The sequence below is a fragment of the Sus scrofa genome, chromosome 2 (genome assembly GCF_000003025.6).
Source record: "Sus scrofa isolate TJ Tabasco breed Duroc chromosome 2, Sscrofa11.1, whole genome shotgun sequence".
NCBI classification, from domain to species: domain Eukaryota; kingdom Metazoa; phylum Chordata; class Mammalia; order Artiodactyla; family Suidae; genus Sus; species Sus scrofa.
The window spans coordinates 114276156-114300292 of record NC_010444.4 but is presented as its reverse complement, the minus strand read 5'-3'; the positions used below and the strand labels follow the sequence as shown (position 1 = coordinate 114300292).

General features: G+C 42.1%; 1 long non-coding RNA gene across 1 annotated transcript in view; it reads left to right on the top strand.

Moving 5' to 3' along the window:
• Positions 1 to 23917, top strand: part of LOC110259437 — a 41917-nt gene extending 18000 nt beyond the window's left edge. Inside the window, exon 2 of the long non-coding RNA XR_002341847.1 lies at positions 21192 to 23917. This is a non-coding gene — a long non-coding RNA (uncharacterized LOC110259437). The remainder of the gene's footprint in view (positions 1 to 21191) is intronic.

The window sequence follows — 24137 nt, the reverse complement described above, 5'->3', positions numbered from 1 at the left end:
AAGGGTTAAAAATCTCTTCTGAAACTATTAATATACTTTCACCATGGTGCAGTTTTTGAAAATCTGTGATTTGAATAAGCTAATGGAAGTTTGGAAATAAAACATAATTTTTTGTCAGTTATCCAATATTTCTATCCACTTTGGGTTTTTTTGGGGGGATGGGGGGATATTTTTGTCTTTTTCTTTAGGGCCGCACCCATTGGCATATGGAGGTTCCCAGGCTAGGGATCCACTTGGAGCTGTAGCCACCAGCCTACACCATAGCCACAACACCAGATCCAAGCCACATCTGTGAACCACACCACAGCTGACAGCAATGCCGGATACTTACCCTGAGGGAGGCCAGGGATTGAACCCGCATCCTCATGGATGCTAGTCGGTTCGTTAATCACTGAGCCCCAATGGGAACTCCTTTCTATCCACTTTGAATCTAAATTCTTGCATACACTTGAATTAGTAAGCTTTTTTTCTTTGTTTCCCTATACAGGTTTTAATAATTTTGTTTATACGTCTTTTCCATATCTGTAAGGAGTCGCACATATCTGGTCTCTTAGAGCCCTTTAAAAGTCGAAAAATTTCCATGGTGGAGAAAGTAGATCAGTAAACAACTGTAACAATTTCTGTGCTCCAGTCTCTCATTACATTTGAATTAATTCAGTCCCTATAACCTGTTTGAAGTTTTTCCATAAATTTCTCAACCCAACACCTACAAAAGGATAGGCCCTATTTGCTAAAAATGTATAAGCTTTTTTCCTGGGCCTTATCCCATCCACTATTGAATATTGTCATTTAAGATTTCACGAGTTCAAGTTTATATTAGAGCAATAGCCTCAGATCAAATGTGCCTATCCTGAGTTCCTTCCATTTCTTTTTTTTTTTTTAAGATTTTATTTTTCCCTTACAGTTCATTTACAGTGTTCCGTCAGTTTTCTACAAAGTAACCCAGTCACACATACTCATATACATTCTTTTTCTCACATTATCTTCCATCAAGCTCCATCACAAGTGACTAGATATAGTTCCCAGTGCTATACAGCAGGATCTCATTGCTTATCCATTCCAGATGAATAGATATATAAAGAGACTCAGATCCTTTGAGTCCAATAAAGGAGATTCTAAAGAGCTTTAAAAGTGGAACTGACATCATCAAAGCAGTTTCCTTTCTCCCCCTTGTATTTGCTGTTGTAAGATATCATATTGAGATCATCTTGAGAGTTTTGAATGTAAATTTAGCATTTAGTATTTAATAAAGTTATAGCTATGATGATGTCAAGGTTTGGAATAGCTATATTAAAGACCACTTCACAAAACCTATTTGCCCTGCTCATATCAGATATCCTATGTCATTTTCTCTCTTTCTAGTTCTGATGTTTGCAATGATTCTGGTCATAATTAATTGCTAATATAGGATGGTATTTATTAGTGATGTTTCAAATCCTTGGAAATAGACTCCTCTGAGTGCCCAGTATTTCTCATCTAACAATTTGCACATGCATCATTAAATCTTCTACATAGCATTCTGTCTCTTCTAAAACAACAAACTTGAAAATCTTACATTTAGTTTCTCAAAACAAGTTTCATGAGGATGCCGGGAAGTAGATTGTTAAAACGATGGATTTCCTACATACATTCCAGCACTGATTATGGATAAGAGTTCACAGATTTTTTTTTTCACCTGACCTAATCCAATCCTCTGCTTTTATTCACTAAACATAGTTTGATACAGGGAAGAGCAGAAATCAGAGAATGTGAGTGCTGAAAGCAACTTTAGCGATCATGTGAGATGCTTCACAATTGATGATTTGAATTCCCTTGAGAATCTGAGGAAACATCTGAGCAAAATCCCTAAGAACATGCACATGAAAACATTTCTGCTGAACTTCTTGGATCCCAGAAAATGAATCTGAGATTCTTGGGCTTGGAAGGACATTGAAATAAGATGACTTGCTCAAGACCATCGAACAAGCAGATGGAGTTAGGACTCAAAGCTGAAATATCAGGGAGTCCTGGCCTTAGTTCATTATCTAAGGCCCTACTGCTACACAATTGGCATGGGAGGCTTGAAAGAAAAATATTATCTAATGGGCCAAACAGTCATAAAGTTATTCCCCGTTCAAACATTCTCCTTCATTTAGCGTTCATTCCTACCAATCACATCAATGTCTTTGTTATTTGGACGCCAGGATTATTGGCTTTTGGGAATATCTAACAATGTACTCTTAATGCAATGCACATTGATTGCAAAGTGAACATACAAATCTTGTGAAAGATGCAGGGTTTATGGGGTTGATAGAAGTAATGTTAGAGAATTGCTCAACGTCGCACTCGCTGAGACTTTGATAAATGAAGCCTTGGCAGAATCAGACTGGTTGACAACTGAGAGGGTAAAGGACTTGCAGGTCGATTAGCTAAGCACCCAAGTGAATATTGGGACATGAAAGGGTTTAGGGAATCCTCTGGGAAGACTAAGGAGGTCCTCACATGTTTTTTGTTAAGCAATCCTGTGAAGCATGCATCACAAATTAATTGCGGTATTTACTAAAGTACAATTTTGTTGGAAAATTACACCAAAATCTGTACAGCTTTTAACTTGATTGAATCCTATGGAGACATTTTTGTTTTCATCATTTACTATGAAATGTTGGTCCCTATTTTAAGTGAGTTTGCTTTAAATCACTCTTTTATTTCTCATATCCATTATCCTTAGATAATGAACATGTCCTATATTTCATTTAACTTCAAGAAGCAGAAGATTCTTTTATGTGTTGATCTTTACATCCTTCTGGTTAAAAACCACAAAGTTGAGGACTGTCATTTTGAAACTCTCCCTCAAGGATTTTTTTGGTCAGGTTCATAGATATGGAGTGTCAGTGATGACTCTAGGGAATAAAACTATTGTGCAACAAATTGAGTAAATTTTGATTAACTGGGAAGAACTTTTCTGAAACTCCATAAACAGAGTAACTCAATATTGTTTTGAAAAATGAGAATGTCATTGAAACCAAAGGGCATGGACATGAAATAGATGAATTCTGGGTTATTTATTGAATGCCTCTCATGGATAGAATTTTATAAAGTCCTATGTGGTTTGAATAATTTGTAACTATGCATGTTTCTGCTCCCAAACATTTTAATCAGTAATGATTCTGCAAAATAAAACACCCTCCAAGATATTTTTACGCTGTTTGGTAATCTAAGAATGAATTATAAAAATAACCCTCATAATTAGATTGTTCAGGTTTATCCAGTAGGGTGGAATTACTGTTAATTTGAACAGGTGATCAATTTCTGTTGGGACTTAACAATGACAGTAAAATTTAGACTCATATTTAGGCATTTTGCCTCCTTACTTAGCTGTTCAACGTCACCATAGTTTTTGCCCCAATATGTCTAAGGCTGATTACCAATGAGTAGGGCTGTTGGTAGGGTGACCATATAACTTATCTAAACCAGGGCACTTTAGAGGGGTAACTGCCCCTCCTCTGACTCTCTGCCCATAGACTACTCTCCCCTGAGCTTTTGTTTTATGACATTCCATGTGGTTATGTCTTTTTTCCCCTGTTCACGTAAGAGCACCTTGAGAGAAGAAACTGTTTATCATTCTTCACTTGTGTTTTCCAAGCCAATAGAAGGTGCTTAATAAATACATGTTTGATGAATGAAAGAACCAACAAAGAGATGAATTAGGGAGCATTTGGTTGGTCACCTCTGTCTCTCTAAATCCGCATTGACTGCATATCTTCCATCTGCTCTGGAATCCATTGTCTACCCTTCTCCATCCTACTCTGTGCCCCAGGAGGCTAAACCAACAGGCTCCTTTGTCATCTGGCTTCTGACATTAGAGGGTGGGCAGAGTAAGGTCTGGACTAGGAAGGTCTTTTTGTACAGCTACTCTTCCTAGGGTCCTATTACTTCTCCATCCATCTAAGGCATTTGAAGGGTAGGGGTTACAGAGTCGTCCTGAAGCCTTCGGTCTCCACCTCAGCACCTCTGCTAGACCTGGGAATTTTTCCTTACCAATTGCCAATACCCTGCCCACACCATTGCAAGCCATCCATTTTAAAAAATACTCCCAAATTACCTGCTTTGGATCTGCCATTTTTTCCCCCAAGAACACTGATGTATCTCATATATATCATGTCAGGTAGATAGAAATGTATCCTATTACAAGTTAGGACTTAGACTCTTTTTTTATTCTGGGAGAACAGATTCTACCACTTCCCTTGGTAAATTTCCATTGTTTCACAACTAGAGCAAGTTTCTCTGAGCCTGCTATAACTTGGGCAAACAAGTTATGATGAAGCTGTCCATTGTCTTGAAGAACTAAGCACGTTGTTCGCAGAAATTGCAGAACTAAGCAGACATTAGCCATTGCTGACAGTTAAATGTTTTTCAGAAGAGTAAGATAAAATGTCGCTTCATGGAAGAAACTAAAAATACTTTTAAAGTGTATATTGTGCATGAGCTTTTTTCCCTATTCTGAGTTGCCAGGCTGTGGGTGTTGAAAACTCTTCAGAAGATTTGGTCTGTCATGTTCAGATGGTGGGTGGCAAAAGAAATGCTAGGTTAAAAAAAAAATACAAGACATTCACTCCATTGTCTCTTGCTTAAGTGTGAATTGTAGAATGTTGGATCCTAAAATAATATGATCTGGCACAGTCAAGGCCAGCTGGCAGATCCCAGGGAGAACAGGTTACATGTGAAATAGCAGCTCCAAACCATCCCCCTCCTGGTTCTCAGGCTACCACCTTGATCACTCTTGCACTGATTCTCACAAAAGACAGGGTCTTTTCTTTTCTTTCCTTTCCTTTTCTTTTCCTTTCTGGCCATACCCGTGGCATATGGAGGTTCCCAGGCTAGGGTCCAATCGGAGCTGTAGCCGTCAGCCTATACCAGAGCCACAGCAATGCAGGATCCAAGCCACATCTGTGACCTTCACCACAGCTCACGGCAATGCTGGATCCTTAGCCTACTGAGCAAGGTCATGGATCAAACCTGTATATTCATGGAAGTTAGTCGGGTTTGTTAACTGCTGGGCCACGACAGGAACTCCAAGACAGGGTCTTTTCTATCAGATCTAATCTTAGAAATGGGCAAGGTAGCCTCAGTGAACTGGAATTTCTTTACGAAAAAGCGGTAAAATATTTTTCATTTGCAACATTGATGTGTCCAAAAAGAGAATGTTACTGACAAAGGTAAATGAGAAAACAAAAGGAGATAAAAAGACTTCTGATTGGTTGACCTGGGAAATCGCTTGGCGTTGTCACCAGCTCAGTATACATCTATCTTCTGTTCCCTGATTTCATGACACAGAGACTCCTTGACACGCCCTTGGAGCACCCAGATATTCTGTGTAGTGAATAGCCCTTCCACACTGTGACACCACCCACGCTTCCCTACCCCTCCCCAGCTTCCTGCAGGATATATTCTGTGGTCTGTGACTTAGTTTGTTCAGGCTAATGATATCCATCGTGTGACCACCCCCTAACGTGTACAGCTTGCAGACCACAAACTCACTCTGAGAGTACCCTGGCCAGGGTATCCCTCCCTAGAGGAGAAGGGAACTTGTGTTTGGTCAGGTGGACCAAGAGCATGTAAAATCTGTGCAAAGAAAATAAAAGGCACCTATAAGTTAGCTGCTGATTTCTCAGCTTTCAGTCAAATTATTTTTCTGATTTATTCATTCAAAAGAAGTTCTAGGCATTAGGGATACATCCTGGAGCCAATCAAATTTTAATTCTGTCATGAAGGAAAGGGGAGTTAGATAATAAAGGAATAAACAAAATAATACAAAACTCCTTTCACCTTTCCTGTGCCATGGTTTCAAAGAGAAACAATGAAAATAAAGTTTCTTGTAAAAAGTAAAGCCAAGCCCTGGACCACACCACCAAACAAGCCCTGACACCAGAGGCAGACACACCTTCCTCCACTGAAGCCACCCCTGAGAAAGCAGTGGAAATTGCAGATGCATTGGGGGCCCAAAAATGAATACAGAATTTAGGGCTGCAAGAGCCTCTGACCTGCAGACAGAACTCAGTCCTCTTGGGCCCATAGGAACCCACGTAGTTTTCAGAGGTTCTTGGAAGGAATGCATGTACCCTCAGTAACATATTCCAGGTATGATGGCTTTCAGTAAAAAGGTGCTTGTCTTTGTGTCTAAACCAAACTCATTTTGTCTTGCACTATTCTCAGGGAGAATTGAGACCAGATGCTCACCTTCTTTAAGAAAATAAACTTTCATATAGCTATAGATTAACAGCCCATAATTCCTTAAAGATTTCTTCCTGTTTCATTGTATGCCTCTATCCATATTATTAAAAATAGAAGATTTGTGTAAATAAGTGTTACTTGGAAGGGAATATGTGCAAGTTGTCAGTTTAGCACCCCTTGGAGAGATCCCAGCTGATCCAGGACCAAGGAAAGCAAAGCAGATATCTGATGACACAGGTTTTATTATTGTTACCTCTATCGTATTGTTGTGGATATTTGAGTAGAGTTTGATTTGGAATGGCATCTTCAAGTTATTTGTTACACGCAGGTCCCAATGCTGCTTGCACATCTGATCATCTGGGGAGTTTATAACAGACATGTACTTAGGATGTCTCCTTGGATATTCTGATTAGTAAACTGGGTCAGGTCAGGAATCTTCAGTTTAAAAAGGTTCTTCAAATGATTCTAAAGTACAGGCAGCTCCAAGAACCAGTGAACTGGGCTAACTTCATCCTTTAGTAGAGAAGAGCATCTGTGGTTCCCCACGGAAATATCAGTGCCACGGAGTTCCCAAGGCTGTTCATTTCTCCAGAGGACAAATTTAGGTACCAATTACATCCTAACATCACAAGGTTAAAGTTAGTCTCTTGTTCTTCAGATGTCCCCACTCTAATCCTATCTCTGTTCCCAGGAATGACACAGGGCAGACCCAGTTTTCTCCCTCCTTTTCCCTTAGCCATTTCTTTTTGCAGCTGAATGGAGGGAGGGAAGGTTCCTCAGCAGCTTCTGTTTCCTTCACATGCCAGGGTTTCTGGACTCTTCCTGACACTGCCCAGAATGGTAAATAGCATTTGTCGTGCGGTCCTCTCGAGGCATGTCTGTTGGGTTGCGATTGTTTCTTAGATAATATTCCTAGTAATACCCACACTTCAGAATGGCCTGTGCTTCTTTATTCCTTCTTTTCCTCTCCTTAAACATCAATATTTCCATCTTCTCCAGGACCCTTTTGATCAGATTCTTTATGCCATGGGAAGGGCTGTCCAGGTCCTACAGCAGAAGGGTATTCGGTGATGGCATAAAAGGTCAGACAAGGTGGGAGAGAAGCAGGGACATGTCACACTTAACTGCAGGATGCATTATGTTCATCAGCGGTGTTTATAGTAAAAGGAAAATAAAACTATGATTGCCTGTAAACAGAGAACCCATGATGTAAGCTAATAAAGGCATTAAGGCTGCATGATAAGCCTGAATCCAGCAACACATTATAAAATACCTCCTACACGTTGTGAAGAGGCAGAGTTGTCAAACCAGGTCTATAAATTTTCCCCAACAGACACATCCTGTGCTTCTACCTGGTAACTGTATTCAAACAATAGAGCTCTTTAGCATTGCTTTTCAAAAAACTGAAAACCCTCAAAAGATGTACAATGAAAAGACAAAGGTGTCTGTGAGTAGAATTGAGTGGAGTTACTGAGACAACCGCGGAGACAGCTTAAAGGCACACTCAGAGTGGATTTTACCTCAAGTACTGGGATGGTTCTGTGAACTTTAGTTAACCATTTTAAAGGGAAATTGTAATCTCAGAATCCTGGTGTATCTGTGTGTGTCTGTGTGAGTATGCACACATGCACATATGTACACAATGTTTTATTTTTAATTAAGAACGAATTATTTCTAGGAGTTCCTGTCATGGCTCAGTGGTTAACAAACCCAACTAGGATCCATGAGGATGCAGGTTCAGTTCCTGGCCTCACCCCAGTAGGTTAAGGATCTGGCATTGCCCTGAGCTGCGGTGTAGGTCGCAGATGTGACTCAGATCCTGAATTGCTGTGGCTCTGGTATAGGCCAGCAGCTACAGCTCTGATTTGACCCCTAGCCTGGGAACCTGCATATGCCATGGGTGTGGCCCTAAAAAAGACAAAAGACAAAAGACAAAAAAAAAAAAAAGAATGAAGTACTTCTGTACACGTGTTACTTAATCAAGTATATAGGGAATTTAAAAAATAAAGATGCTTTTTAAGGCAAGTCTTGCCTGATACAGAAGAGAGAACAAAGAAGTCAAAGAGACAGAGCTGCTATCCCTTTCCTATAGATCGAATGGCTATATCTCCCCCAAATTTGTATGTTGAAGCCTAATCCCACTGTGATGGTACATGGAGGTGAGGGTTTTGGGAGGTGCTGAGGTCGGGAGGTTGGAGCTCTTAGGAGTGGATGAGCGCCCTCATAAAAGGGACCCCACAGAGCTCTCTTCCCCCTTCCACCCTGTAAGGACACAGTGGGAAGAGGCTGTTTATGAACCAGGAAACTGGCTCTCATCATACACTGAATCTGCCAGCGCCCTGATCTCAGACTTTCTAGCCTCAGAACTGTGAGAAGTAAATTTCTCTTGTTTGTAAGCTCTCTTCTATAGCATTCTGTTAGAGCAGCTCGAACTGACTAAGACAACCTTCCTGGTTTTAAAATATAGCACCTCGGAGTTCCCATCGTGGCTCAGTGGTTAGCGAATCTGACGAGGAACCATGAGGTTGCAGGTTTGATCCCTGGCCTTGCTCAGTGGGTTAAGGATCTGACATTGCCATGAGCTGTGGTGTAGGTTGCAGACACAGCTTGGATCCCGCGTTGCTGTGGCTCTGGTGTAGATTAGACCCCTCGCCTGGGAACCTCCATATGCTGTGGGAGCAGCCCTAGAAAAGGCAAAAAAAAAAAAAATATATATATATATATATATACATATATGGCGCCATAGCCAGTGCCCTGGGGGATGTAAAAGACACAGCTGGTGCTTAGCTTTGGCTACTTACGGAACAGCATAAGTCTACTCTGGTTGTTCAACATGAGACAATATAATCACAGAATAGCTAAATACAATCTGTTAAATTTTTTCAAAAGCAGCAGAAATGGGAGCATCTGTCACACTGTCTGTTATTAATAAGTGATGCACATCAAGGCATGTAGGTACATACCAAGGAATGGGGCATATCAACACAAGGCAGGGAAACAGATGGCATGCTCCTTTAAACATGTTTTCTTGTCAACTTGGGTAGAACAAATGCTCCTGCTATACTTTAATTTGTAAAATATATATTTATTTTTAAAGTGAGAATGTCTACTACATGAAGAAAAAATTTAGTAGCAGTTCAGTGTTTCTTAAAAATGACTTATCTCTTGTGCAGTACTTTCTGAGCCAAGTAACCAATTTTATTTGGAAATGGAAAAATGACAGAGGATTATTTTTAGAGCAATTTTTCTGTTCATGCCCTGTAACCTCTGAAGAAGTCAGGCCTATGATGACATACACAGAAGAGCAACAGAATTGTCATCATCTATATTTATTTCTTGAAGAGGACTATCTAATCAGACATTAGATGATGCCTTTGTGACCAAGATTTTCAAATGGATGTGATTATTCCATCTTACTACTTTTAGAAATATGATTTATAGCTCCCTTCTGCTTATTTTTCACTCAGTATGTCTATTATGTTTCCTTTTAAAGGTTGTATTTTTTAAAAAATTGACTTAATGTAGAACCAGAAAAAGAAATTGGCAAGCTGGCAGAAACAATTTGAGGTAGAGAATCTATTTAAGGAACATATATTTCTGATACGTGACTGCGATTTCTCCAGGGCCTGGACAGACTTTCTTCATCTCTGTGGCCACCTGCCTTTGGGGAGTCCCGAGAGGGGCCTGGACCTTGTGACCCAGAGCCCGGAGCAGAGGAACAGCCTCCTGGGCTTCTGTAAGAGTCCATTTGCCTTCTGATCATGAACATCTATCACAGTAGCTGGACCCCAAGAATGGTTCAGAACTGCAAAGCCTCCTTCCCAGTGGATTCCTTTTAGTCTTCCTTTCTCCACATTTAAGGGAAAACTACCTCTGATCCACTTAAATGCCTGCTCAGAAACATCCAGTGACTTGTCACTGCTGCTAGAACAAAGCTCATCCCTGAGTCTAAATGTCAGTGTCCTCCCCAGTTTGACTATGACTTTCATTTCTGTCCTTATTTCCCTGTACAGCTCCAGAGGGTGCCGTGTATTCTACTGAATGGAAAACCTGCCATTATTTCCCTTCCCAGCTTCTCCATGTCTCTTCCTATACAGACCCCTCCGCCAGGAAAGGACTCTTGGTGCCCCCTGGCAATCCTGTCTGTTCTCCCATTTCTGCTTAGCCTCCATCTCCTCTATAAAAGCTTACCTGATTCTTCCAAATAGAAACAACCTCTCAACTCTCACACCACAGGACATTTAATTCTTTTTTTTTAGGACTGCAACAACGGCATGTGGAGGTTCCAAGGCTAGGAGTCCATTTGGAGCTGTAGCTGCCGGCCTACACCACAGCCACAGCAACGTGGGATCTGAGCCGCATCTGTGACCTACACCACAGCTCATGGCAACGCCAGATCCTTAACCCACTGAGCAAGGCCAGGGATCGAACCCACAACCTCATGGTTCCTCGTTGGATTCATTAACCACTGAGCCACAATGGAAATTCCTAAAAATTTTTTAATTTAATTTTATTGAGTATAGTTGACTTAAAATGTTGTATTAATTTCAGGTGTACTGCAAAGTGAATCAGGCATATATATAATGTCCATTTTTTTCCCATAGAGGTTATTACAAACCATTGAGTAGATTTCCGGTGCTGATCTTTATTAGATCACATGTAAGTGATATCAAAGACCTTTTATTAATGTCTTTCATGGCAATTGTATTGGTTATCTGTTGCACACCTGTCTTCTCATTGAGAAACATCTTGAGGGCATTGCTACATCTATTGTCCTCCCATGTCTCTCACAACCCAGCACAGCCTGGCACACACAAGCTGCTTCAGATCAATTGGCTCAATGAAGTTCCTGTTGCTGGTTCTGGAAAGTTAAGAGCAAGTTCTAGTCTGGAGAGCACTAAGGGGTGAGGACAGCTCTAGGATGCATGCGTGTCAATACCGTTAATAGTCATCTCCAGGAGGCATCACAGCGTCACCAGCCACATGCCCCTGATACACTCACAGACCATTGATTTGTGATTTTCTTAAGAAAAGCTCCTCTTCCTGGAGGTTGGCGGTTCTCTAGACCAAGGCAGTTTACAAGGTCTCCTGGCTTCTGGCTCTGGCTGTATGAGCATGATTACAGTAACACAGTGCAAATGAAATGCAGTAGCAACAGCAGTCTTCTCTGTTGGGATCCTTTCTAGTGAGAAACCCAGAGGTTATTTTGAACTGGTTCTTTCCCGCCATCCACCCATTCCATAGCTCTGGTGTGAGGCCAGTACTTTCCTCTTTCATCACCATCTCCTGAAATTGTACCCTCCCACTCCATTTTTCTTCCAGGGCACCACCAGCTCCTCCTTTCCAAAGCCACCCCACCCCATGATCTTTGTCAAAATCATGGTTTCTGGCAATTGAACCTCTTTAATCCCTTTTCTAAGGGCCACTTTGCCACTGAGCTGTGAAAAAGCATGAAGATGGTAGATTGGGCTGATGACATTTTATGAGGAAAAGACAAGCATATGAAATTTGCTTATAATTTATAATACATTTTCCCTTTTTTATAAGGTCACTTTCATTAATTTATGCTAACAATAATGAAGAATTTGAGCACCTACCAGGTGCCTGGCATTTTCTCAGTCCTGGGGTGAAGAGACGTGAAGAAGCAGACACCCCTGCCTTCATGGCGAGGGAGAGGGAGACAGACAGGGAGCAATGAACTTAGTAGATAAGTAAATTACATCATTTCCTGTGATGCAAGAATTCAGGGCATCAGGAACTCTGCCACAAAGTGTACTTGTCGTGAAGGCTTGGGTCGCGTTGGCACAGACTTGGTGCCAGGAGTGTTTAAGGAACAGCAGGAGCCATGGCTGGAGAGCGGAGAGTGGCGAGAAGAGTTGGAGGTTTGCAGGATGATGGCAGAAGTACGGCCTCACACACCAGTGTAAAGATGTTGGGATGTTTTATTCTTCTCAGAGTAAAAACCATTTTCCTTTACCATAATAGAAAAGAGGCAGTGCCTTGAGATGTCTGCCCTAACTGAAAATAGGACACGGGTCTTCACTCACTGTGACAGAGGGTCATGTAGAACCATCAGTCCACAGCAGGCTGTGCTCCAGCCCCGCGCGCAGGTGAGCTCAGGGACCCTCAGAAGACAGACCCGAGAAAGAAGCGTGAAAGTTACTAGAGGTGGGGAGAGCTTTGCAATTCTAGCAAAATATTTATTAAGCACTGCAGTGTGCAAAAAGGGCCTTTGAGCAGAGAGAGCTGTTCATCAAGAGGTTTTGCCCAGAAAAAGACATAATCACAAAGTGGTGAGCTAAATGCTTAGGCGGAAAGGAGAAGGGGTCATGAAGACCAGCGTTTATGGCCTCGTGTGTCTATGTGCCAGAGCTCTGACTAAGAAATAAAGCAAACTGTAAAGAATGCAAATTCATGACCGTCCTTCCTGACACTACAGAAAGCTCCTTGGATAGAACCAGATATGGAACCATGGTGGAGACAAATACATTAGCAAGAGAGAAGGTGTAGTTTGTAAATCAAGCAGATATGACTATTTATAGAAATTCATGAAGTGGCAGTGGGGTGATATAGAGGAAGGACATGTGACTGACTGTAAGAGGAGGGGAATGCATGGAAGACAGCTAACCTGCCTAGTTCCAACAGTTAAAATTCAGAAAACAATGTTTGCTTATCATTTAGCATATTATAAACAAACCAGAAATGCAGAGAGAAGGATGATGCCCTTATTTTTGCATGTTGCTTGGAAACTGTCATCCTTACTCAAATGAGTGAATCTTGAAGAGGAAAAAAAAAAGTGCTGCAAAGCCAGTCCTGGCTCTTCCTTCCTGCAACAAATAGCACAGGGTGCTGGATCACATTTCTAGCATCCATGTGGGCAGAATTGTGAAGGGGGTGATGTGTGTCTCATGACTCTGTATCCCTATCCTCTCCTAGGTCTCGCTTCCTTAACACGCCACCGCTTATAGTCCCTCTCAGCATCACAAGGAGCTGCCTCCTTGCCCATCACTTCTACCCCATCCTAGTGAAAGCCCCAGGAGGTCGACAGCATGAAAAGTTGATAGGGTTCAAGGGAGATTTAGACCGAATGGTGCTCATCGGATTCAAGAACAAGAAGGGCATTTGTGGTCTGAGTAAGAGCAGTTGTTCATGGAGCGTGCGTCCAGTTGCATTTGGGTTGAGGGACAAACAGAGGTGAGGAGCTGAAGGCAGGAAGGGTGAGAAATCCAAATGTGAAAAAAAAAGGGGGGGTGAAAGGTGGCATTTACATTTTAAGAAAGGAGAACATGGAGTGTGTCTGCATCGTAAATGTTAATGGAAAGGACAGCTGCAAGGAACGGGTGGCTGATACAGGAGAGGAAGGAGGCGATCGATAGGAGGAGCCCTGAACCGGGCTGGGATTTTCATACCAGATGATAAACGGTTCTGGCCTGGTCTTTGGCCTGTTGCTGAAATCTAGCAAACAAGCACAGGGAAAGTTTTCTGGCTGCTCCTCACATTCAAGCAGCTTAAGCCTCATCATTAAGCAGGATCTTGAGCAGGGAGCCCTTAAACAAATCTCAGAGAAATGACAGGCCGTCTGCATCTAAAATTAGAAGATCAAGAAAAGACTCCCTGTGCTCTAATACATGTGTAACATTTTCTTAATGTCCTCGGAGGTCTGTGACTCATATTATGATGAACCGCTCTAACCATTTCTGAAAGCCATTTCCACATTAACATTATTCAATTGATTTTCATTATCCTAGGAAATTTTTTGTTTTCCTCTCAAGATCTGTTGCCTCTGCTCTACCTTTAATTGTTTGAAAAACAAACGTCATCGTCCAGCCAAACGTTAGCAGAGACATAAAATAATTTAACGCAAATGCACAGCTCTGTGTCCTTTCAAGAGAACTCAGCTCTGACCAACAAAGCCCTGAGCTGAAGAGATATACTGGTCAGCACTGCTGTTTATATCAATGTTAACAGTTTCATTTTAAAAGAGAATCCCACAGAAAATGCAGGGGGGCCAAGAATCTCTCTGAACCATCCAAATTGGGACTGTAATTAGTCCTGGAATTCATATTCCTGTACATTGTTTAAGTCTAATGAGCTCTGGATGCTCCTTACCTGCCACCTAAAAGTAAGCATGCATAATCAATGACCCTCCCATGTCGGTGACAGGAGGACCCTCAGACTCAGAGCCATGCCCCCAGTGCAGTGGCGAGATGCCCATCCAGGTTGTGAGTCACTGGTGGCCAGCATTGCCAAGCACAGTTGTGGAGAGTAGAATATACTCGGAAATCAAGTAAAAGATTCTGTACTCAAGTGAGCCTTGAACAATGCCATATTCAGAAGCTAAGAATTTTATGAAAATTAGTGAAGAGTCTGGCAATAAAGAAGATAATAAGAACATCCGTGGCACAGAGATGAACACTAGTAGAACTTGACAACTTTGAGAGACCCTCAGACTCAACCAGACCAGGCCAGGAGAGGTGCAAGTTCTTTGCCACAGTGGGCCAGAAAGTCTCACTAATTCTTTAGTGACAGCGCTTTGGACATTGACAGGAAACCCTGCCAAATGATGGGGACAGTTGTTGACCCTGACGTGGCAGTGTGTCATATGTGGTTCTCAGTGTGCTGTGGATCCAGCATTCTCACCCCTCCTGTTAAGAGTCTGCGTCAGCTATTGTCAGGAATAATAGCAATGGCTGGAGTGAGTGCACTCAAGCTTGTTGTTTCCGGCAAGCTTCTGTCACTTTTATAGAATCTGTTTATTTCAAAGAGTGCTACATGTTACACTAGACATTGATTTCCATTTTTAAGAGAAGACTTTCCTCCTAAAGCTCAGTGAAGCATTTATAATTCTTTTTAGAACATCGTGTTTTTATACCTACAAATAATGTCAAAGCAGGGTCATGGTGCTTTATGAATCCAAACATGATATAGGCCAGTAAAGGAGTCAGTTTCATTGTATTAAAAGTGGCCTGAGCTCGTAAAGTGGATTCTTCAGACTAGCTTTGATCTGATCCTAGACTGACTCTTACTGCAAGACTCTTTTTCTAATTTTCTTAAAGCATCCTGCCAGTTTGTTAGATAAAATATTCCTGACTCTTTGGTTTAGGAAAGTACTTGGGTGAATTTTGCGTATGCAAACTTTTGCTGTGGTTTGCACTTTGGTGAAGGTCATTGCTGATTTGATTTAGATGTGATCTGTTCATAGCCACTCATGTCAGAGAACCAGAAGCTGCCTGGGTTGGTGTGAAGCATGTCATGCCAGACCCAGTGAATTCTCCTAAGTGTGACTCTATTCAGCTCTGAATTTTAGAAACAACCAGACCTACTGGAAGCTTGTTGAGTGAGAGGCAGCCCAGAGGGCTCTGAGTGGACCACTCAGAAGAGCCTGGTACCAAACTGCCAGAATCCATCCTTCTGTTCCCTTGGTATCAGCCAGGGCTTTCTCTAAAAAGGATGTTGTTTGTCTTTTAGACATATAGGGGAAGATGTCCAAAAGAATGCAGAGCAAATTGTCTTGATGTGGGTTTTTCCAAAAGCTGACCCCAAGATAAATTTAAATGCAAGTGGGTTATTTGATGGCTGACACTATGAGCCTAGGTAGGAAGTGAGAAAGTGAGACAGAGAGAGGAAAGACGCTGATAAAGTGTGACACTGATATCAGGCTTATCGCCACTGTGGGGAAACCTTGCCTGGGATCTGGGGGACAGTGTAGAACACATGTCAGTCATTGCACCTTGGGACAAATGCAGCAAGGATGCTAGATAGTGATCCATCAACTCCCCTTCTTTCATTGGTTGAGGGCTGCTTCCTGGTGCTCAGGCGCCTGCAGCAAAAGGAAAAGAAAGTGCTCAGGCCAAGAGTGGCAGGTCCTGGCAATCAAGCAGCCTTGGTGTGCAAAGGTGATGCTGGGTGCCATGGACAAAGACTACATCTGCATCATGGCCACCAGAGTGGGAACCAGGTCCCTGAGTGGAGAGAAAAGATCCTATTTCAGTCTGTTCAGGCTGATGTAACAATGACTACAAACTGGGTGGCTTACAACTGGGAGTCCAGGATTGTGGCAGCAGCATGGTGAGGGGGCTGGGGTTCTGCAGTGCAGGTTGCAGACTGCTGACTCCTTGCTGTGTCTTTACCGGGTGGGAGGGGCTAGGGAGCTCTGTGGGGTCTCTTATAAGAGCACTCATCCCATTCATGAGGACTCTGCCTCTCAGTACCACCTCCTAATACCCTTAAGGTGGCATTAAGACTTCAACGTATGAGTTGTGGGAGGGCACAATAGTGAATCCACCCCAGGGAAACTGCCTCAACTGGAAAAAGCTGTAGTGATGGGGAGTTCCCATTTCAGTGCCGCAGAAACGAATCCGACTAGAAACCATGAGGTTGCAGGTTCAATCCCTGGTCTCACTCAGTGGGTTAAGGATCTGGTGTTGCCATCAGCTGTGTTGTAGGTCGCAGATGTGGCTTGGATCCTGAGTTGCTGTGGCTGTGACATAGGCAGCAGCTGTAGCTCCAATATGACCCCTAACCTGGGAACCTCCATGTGCTGAGGGTGTGGCAAAAAAACAAAAAAACAAAAAACAAAAAAAAACCTGCAGAGATGATGCTCCACCTCCTAGTCATCCTCCTCCTTCTTATTCCCCGTTCCCCCCCACCTCACACACACACACACACACACACACACACACACACACTCACACTCACACACCTGCTGGTGAATTCTCCATGCCCCACCACAAAAAAAGGGGAAAAGAATCTTTAAACATAGAATTTGATTAGACAAAATAAGCATAAATGTAAACACAAGCAATTATTGAGCGCTTATTATATGCAAGGCACTGTGTGGTGGTTATAGTAATGAGTAATATACCATCATCTTCCTTCTTCGTTTAAGGAGTTTGCCCTGAAACAGGTGAGACAAAACATAAAAAAAAAAAAACCCAAACTTCTCAACGTGCCCAAGAGGTAAAAGACGTTCTAAGTCCTCTAACTACTTGAGTTAGTGGTGGATGTTAAGAAATAATTAGCGCTTTCTAAAGATTGCAGATGATCAGGAGAGAGGGGGAGACAGCAAGGGTCTTTGGGATGGGTTGGGTGATGGAGGGAGGTCATTTGTTCTTCTTCTACCTTAGAAGAGGGGTATCATTGGGGGGTGAGTACTGTAGAAAGACATAAAAAAACATGTTGACTTTTTAGAGGATTAAACACTGAAAGAGACATGCAGTGAAACCAATGAAATAGTGGGAGTCTCGGCTTCCAGACAACTTTCAGTGTTACACGCACATCCTTTGGTCTTGTTGAAATGTGTGATGTTCAGAACACAAGTGCTGGCTCCCTGGGACGATGGGATGATACACAAGGTGGGCAGCATTCACAAATAAAAGTTAAAACCCCAAGGAAAGCTCACTAGCCCATATATGATAGAAGGGTAAGGACATCTAAAAGCTTCCCAGGCCGCTTAGCACCAGGATCCAGTGGCCAGAGGATCACCATTGGGCATGTCTGGCTGCAGGTATCAGAACCCCTGCTCTGAGGACAGAGACTCAAGGGGGAAGCTCAGCCCCAGGGCCAAGGTCCCCAAGGCCAAGATGTGTCAGAAGCATTGAGAACTGTAGGATTATGACTCTCAGAAACCAGTTGTTTCACACTCTTCCTTCTGCCTCACACCATTTTGCAGCCTTCTCTGTCAGGAGCTGAATCTCTAAATGATTCCCCCCAAAAAAAAAAAAAAAAAAAATCCCAAAAACTGTGACACTTCAACAGCAAAATTAATAACCTACTAAAAAGGGCACAACAGATTTAAACAGATACTTCACAAAAGGAGGTATATGGATAGATGGCAAAAAAAACAAAAAACAAAACAACAAAAAAAAACAAAACCACATGAAAATGTGCTCGACACCATCAGCAAGAAGGAAATACACATAATGATGAGAAACCACTATCCACCCACCAATATGTTTAAAAATTCTTAAATGGACAACATCATATTCTGACAAAGTTGTGAAATAACCAGATCTCTTTTACATTGCTGATGAGCATGAAAACGGTACAGCTACTTCAGAAACCTGTTCGCAAGTTCTGATAAAATTAACATACACTTGGAGTTCCCGTCATGGTGCGGTGATTAACAAATCCGACTAGGTTCAATCCCTGGCTCAGTGGGTTAAGGATCTGGTGTTGCCATGAGCTGTGGTGTAGGCCGCAGATGCGGCTCGGATCCCGCATTGCTGTGGCTGTGGCTGTGGCATAGGCCAGTGGCTACAGCTCCGATTCAACCCCTAGCCTGGGAACCTCCATATGCCGTGGGAGTGGCCCAAGAAATGGCTAAAAGACCAAAAAAAAAAAAAAAAAAGTTAACATACACTTACCATATGATTCACCAACTCCACCCCTAAGTTGTTACCCAAGAGAAAGAACTAAAGATACATGTCCACAGAAAGACCTGCATGATGAGTTCCCATTGTGGCACAGTGGAAACGGATCCGACTTGTATCTCTGAAGTTGTGGGTTTGATCCCTAGCCTCACTCAATGAATTGGGGATCTGGTGGTGTTGTGCGCATTGGTGTAGGTCGCAGACGAAGCTTGGATCCCACATTGCTGTGGTATAGGCCAGTGGCTATAGCTCTGATTTGACCCCCAGCCTGGGAACCTCCATAGACATAAAAAGCAAAAAGAAAATTAAAAAAAAAAAAAGCAAAAAGACCTGCATGGCAGCTTTCATCATAATCTCCCCACACTGGAAAGAACCAAAGTGTTCATCAGTTGTAAATGGATAAACAAATTGTGGGACAGCCATTCAGTGAAAACCACTCAGCAATAAGAAGGGATGAAATACTGGTCCATGCAATAGCATGGATGAATCTTACAAGCATTCTGTTAAGTGAAAAGAGTCAGCTAAAAAATGATGTTCTGAAAAAGGCAAAAATTATAGGAACACAAGACCAGATCAGAATCGGCCAGGCTGGGAGTGGAAGTGAACTTTACTGTATGCAATTCTACTTCAATAAACTTACCTTAAGAGAAAATGAGTATTTGGGGGTGGGGTGGACAGCCAGACCTTGACAGTGGAATTGCTGGGTTGGTTCCCTCATCAGGGGAGCCTAAGGAAAGATAAAGGAAGACCCCCCCCCCCAATTTTTAGGCTGGGATCCTCAAAGCTGTTCTCCTCTCACAATTGTCTCTTTTTAGACAATTTCCCACCTTACCAGAGATAGGATGAGGGTACCACCTTCTCATGAGATTCTTGAGACTGTGGTATGTCCACAAAACCTCCAGCTGGCACACTGAGCTACGCCAGAGAGGGGTGGGAAGCTCTGGTGATCTGGGTTCCGGCTCCAGCCTTGCCCATGACATTGCCAGTCTCTTTCATCCCTTTACTTGTAGAGCCTGTGTCCTCATAGTAACAAGCTCAATTCTCATACTAGATGCCATCTTTATGGTGATTCCAGACTGGCTATGGACAACATGAAAATCAGCTCGTTTTGGTTTCTTTGCAGTGATTCGCACCTCCTCATGGTCATCCAGGTCATAGACTGAAAAACCTGGGAAAAGTCAAAATGAATGGACATGAGGGTCTCTGGTCAAGAGTCCACAGTCACTTTTTTGGGGTCACAGGTATTTTCAGGTTGCTGTCAGCCAGGAAACTCAGTCAGACATTTCTGCCCTGAATGACCCTGTCACTGATTTCCATCCTGCCTCTGACCTGGACTAGAATAGAGGGAGGAAAACGTAATATTCTGTGACCGTGATTGCCAACAGGGAAATGTCAAGAGGAGAAAGGAGCTTGTGTAAACAGCGACTTGATGTTTCTTAGAAAGAAGGCAATTTGGGAGAATTGAGTGGAATTCCGAAAGGATGATTGGGTATAGACCTGTGTATGGCTTGGGGCACTGCGTTTCTTATCTGCACCTTTGTGTTATCTCCTCGAAACAAGCAGAGAATAGAACTGTAATCTCCTAATGGATCCACGTTTTTCATATGTATTGTAGCCCTTCTGTTAGATGCTGCATCTTATCCATTTAACCTAAATTCCATCCTGCTGGTTATATTTGTAGATGGCACAGGACTGAAATACAGAGAGGTTTTCCCAAATATATAACTCTAAACAATGGCTTTCTTTTGCTGCTTGAGTTAGTAAAAAACTATTTTGCTCTCTCTAGGCTTGGGGGTTTGTTTTGCTTTACCTTTTTTTTTCATTCTTTCATGAGGGTGAGGGAGACAAGGTGTTTCAAACAGTACGCACTGAAGATCCAACATCGCCAGTACATCGCCAGTCTAGCAGCCACTCTGCAGGTTTCCCTGTGTTCACGCGTTTGACGATTATCTCCCTTCATGGGTTAGAAAGAGGGAGCACATCCTTCTCAGCGAGTGATCCTGTGGAAGTTTCCTAGTGAATGAAGTGCATCATTACAAGAGATGGGCAGAAGGGTTCCTGCCACAGAAGAAAGAGAACGACACATAACTCTCATACGATGGCAGAGGTCTGCTTTAGAGGGAGAAGAAAAGGAAGAGTGAGAAAGAAGGAAGGAGATGGAAGAACACGTTTTGAGGGAGATGAGATCCAGATGTCTGAGGCACTTCCACCGTAAATTTCATTTAGAGTTACAGCTTTAGGGAGTAGCATTCTTCCTTTATAGTCTTCTATGCTTAAATACCAATCCATAAAAATCTCCCTCCTATGTGTGGGTACATGTGTGTTAATTAAAAGAAAAAAAGTCTCCTGCACTCTTAACCCCTCATGGAACAGAGTGAAAAAATATATATACATTAAGATCCACTGTGGTACAAGTTCCTGCAGAGCAGAGAAGCTCTGATTTCAGAACTGGGGACCAAATATAATATTTGAAATTAAGAGGCTTAAAATGTAGCAATGGTTGAGAAGCATGACAGCTGAGGAATTAGGGTGGACTAAGGATTTGTCAGAAGTCGAAGGATAGATGAAAATAAGTTGTTTGCTTGCATTTTTCTCTTTTCATGTTGACAGTCAACAGAGTCACTCAGAAGATAATGAGTAACTTCAAAGAAAGAAACAGTTAATCAGCTCCAACACCTAGGACTGCAAAGAACCCTCAAAGAAGATAAAACAGTGATATGTTCACTGGAGAAGGAGGCATCCAATTCTAGGGCACTGAGGATGCCAAACTTTAGGAAAACATCACAACTCATGTAAATGGTACATGGAACAGACTTGTCTCATAGAAATGGCTCATTGTATTTAAATTTTTTTAATTTTGGTTTCCATTTCAATTGATATGCAAGGGCCAACTCCTTCCCTGGACCTAGGCATCACATGAGTTACCTGTTCACTCTCATGTCATTCAAATCCTCCAGGTATTCTAAATTTCAGTGCAGTCTTAATATAGAAACTATAAGCCCAGTCCCTGTAATAATCAAAACTACGAATCTGATTTAAAATTGAGGCATTTCCCCACACCAGGCTTGGGCCAGCAGCTCCAAGGAGAATGCAGAATCGGGCCATGGCTGGCTTCTCTGTTCGCTCAAAGCGCTCTTCTATCCACCCCCCTCTCAGGTAGGGAAAGGTCTTACCTGTGCAGCACTGTTATGCATGTCACCCTCTGACACATAGTCTTACATCTGTTATTTCCGCCTCTCTCATGGGGGCTACAGACCCTCCCTTCTCGACCCCTTTGCCTCGTACTGTCCCTTGAAGTCTCCTTGACTTGGGTGATTTACTCTAAGGATTTAAACCTCCGTGGTTCACCTGCAGCTTCTTTATCCCAAGGGAACTTTGCACTTCTGGGTGGCCCTCTTGAATAGGGCAGAAAGTTGCCTCTGCCCATAACTCACAGTTGGTCCATGGTGAGCCTGGCCCCTCAGCCCTGATAGCTGCTGTGGGGTTGGGGTTAGGCTTTTCCTCTCTAGCTGCCCCTCACCCTTCCTTCCACTAGCAGAGCAGCTGTATTTTGCCCTTTAAATTTAATAGCCAGAGTCAGATGCCAGTGCTCTTCGATCCCCAACCCCTCAAACTGCAGGGGCAAAGTGTTACCCTCTCTGATGAAAGCCCAGCTCCCTTGCCTTCAGTAGAACAGGAAGGGGGAAGCAGCCACTATCCTTGGCTTCTGGGGTGGAGCTGGGACTCAGAAGCTTCCTTCAGATCTAGCCTCCTACAACGTGCTTCAATTCTCACCCTTTTATACCATCAAAGGGAGCGAGGGCTTTCACCCACTGACCAGTTCATATTTGTATGATCATCTAAACTCTTACTTTCTCTATGCTTTGAAAAAAATTTTGAAATAGCCACAAGGAAAAAAAACAATGAGCATACCTCAAGGAAATGACAGCCAGCTACATTCATATCATTTCTACTTTTTTCAGACAGCCTAATTTTTTTTTCTTTTTTCCTTTTTTTTTCTTTCTTTTTTTTTTTTTTTTTTTGTGTGTGTTTTGGACCCAATTCCTTGAAAGAGTTGGCTGGTCTTGGGTCCTTATTTTAACCTAAAATTGTAAAATTTAAATAATCTATCTAGAAGGCTAAAGCTAAAGCTATTTATTATTTATGTTTATATATTATCTCATTTTAACAAATGATTTACATTGGCAAAAAAAAGAAAGAAGGAGGGAAGGAAAGAAAGAAGGAAGAAAGGAAAGAAAGAAACCCTAATTCACAATTGTGTGAATTTTCTTTCCAGGTATGGATAATACTTCTATGCTCTAATATTTGATTTTTAGAGTTTTTATGCATGTTTGGTGAAACTACCAAGTTTGTAATAATCATAAACTTTATGACTAGAAGAATTATTCTTGTTTCAAAATAAATTGAATGTAAGACAACCCAATGATCTTTCTGCTAGTGAGTAATTGTTTATGGTCTGTTAGAACTCACAAATATGAACTAGTCAGTGGGTGAAGACAAAGTGGCTTATGTTTATATTGGGAAAAGTTAACAAAACAGCTCAAAATCATCAGCAATTTACTGTTGCTAATATGCAACTAATAAACTACATTTTGTAGAGAAAGATTGCTGGGTTAGGAGCAAGAAAATATATTTGTGTTACTTTGTAGCCTGGAGAGGAAGCAGTGAATAAGACCCAGGATTTGGAATCAAGATGCTTGGCTTTGAATCCTGCCTCTGCTATTTAGCTATGTGACCTTGGGCAAGTTAAGCACTCTCTCCTTCCTCAATTTCCCCATCTTTAAAATGGACGTTATAACAATGATGTAGCAGTCAAGGTTCAACCAGAGACACAAAACCAGTAAGATATATATATTTTTTACATGAAATTGGCCTTACACAATTGTGGGGCTTGCTAAGCAATTCCAGAATTCATAGGACACAAGCCAAAGCAGTGAAATTTCTTCCCCTCCCCCAACAACCCTCACCCTCCTCAGACCATGAAAGTCTTTGCTTTTAAACCCACCCAGATTATCCAGGACAATCCCCTTTACTTAAAACCAATTGATTATAGACTTTAAATCTATGATTATAGACTTTAATTAAATTTTCATAGCAACATAGATTAGCATTTGATTGTATAATGGCTGATTGTAGCCTAGTCAGGCTGACACACCACAAGTACCTACATCACAGGTTGTTGTAAAGCCAAAGAGATAGCTCTACATCAGTGTCTGGCATACGCTAAATACTCAAGTGTTCATAAATATTATTTACCAGCTCTGTGGCTTCGAGCAAATCATGTAATTTATCTGATCCTTGATTTCTGCATGGATAAAATAAAAGTATGGGTGAAACGAACATTATGAATCTTTCTTTTCTGGACATCTATGATTTTTGGCTGCATTAAAGGGAAAGGAGACTAAGCAAGCCGAGATTGGGAGGGGAAGCAAACTGGAGCGAAGCACACATAGAAAAAAGAAGAGGTCCCGGCATAGGAGGAAGAATGTAAACAGCAAAATTCCTTAGTCCCGCTGGACACTGGAACCTTGTAGTGAATAGATTCTTCCAGATGTT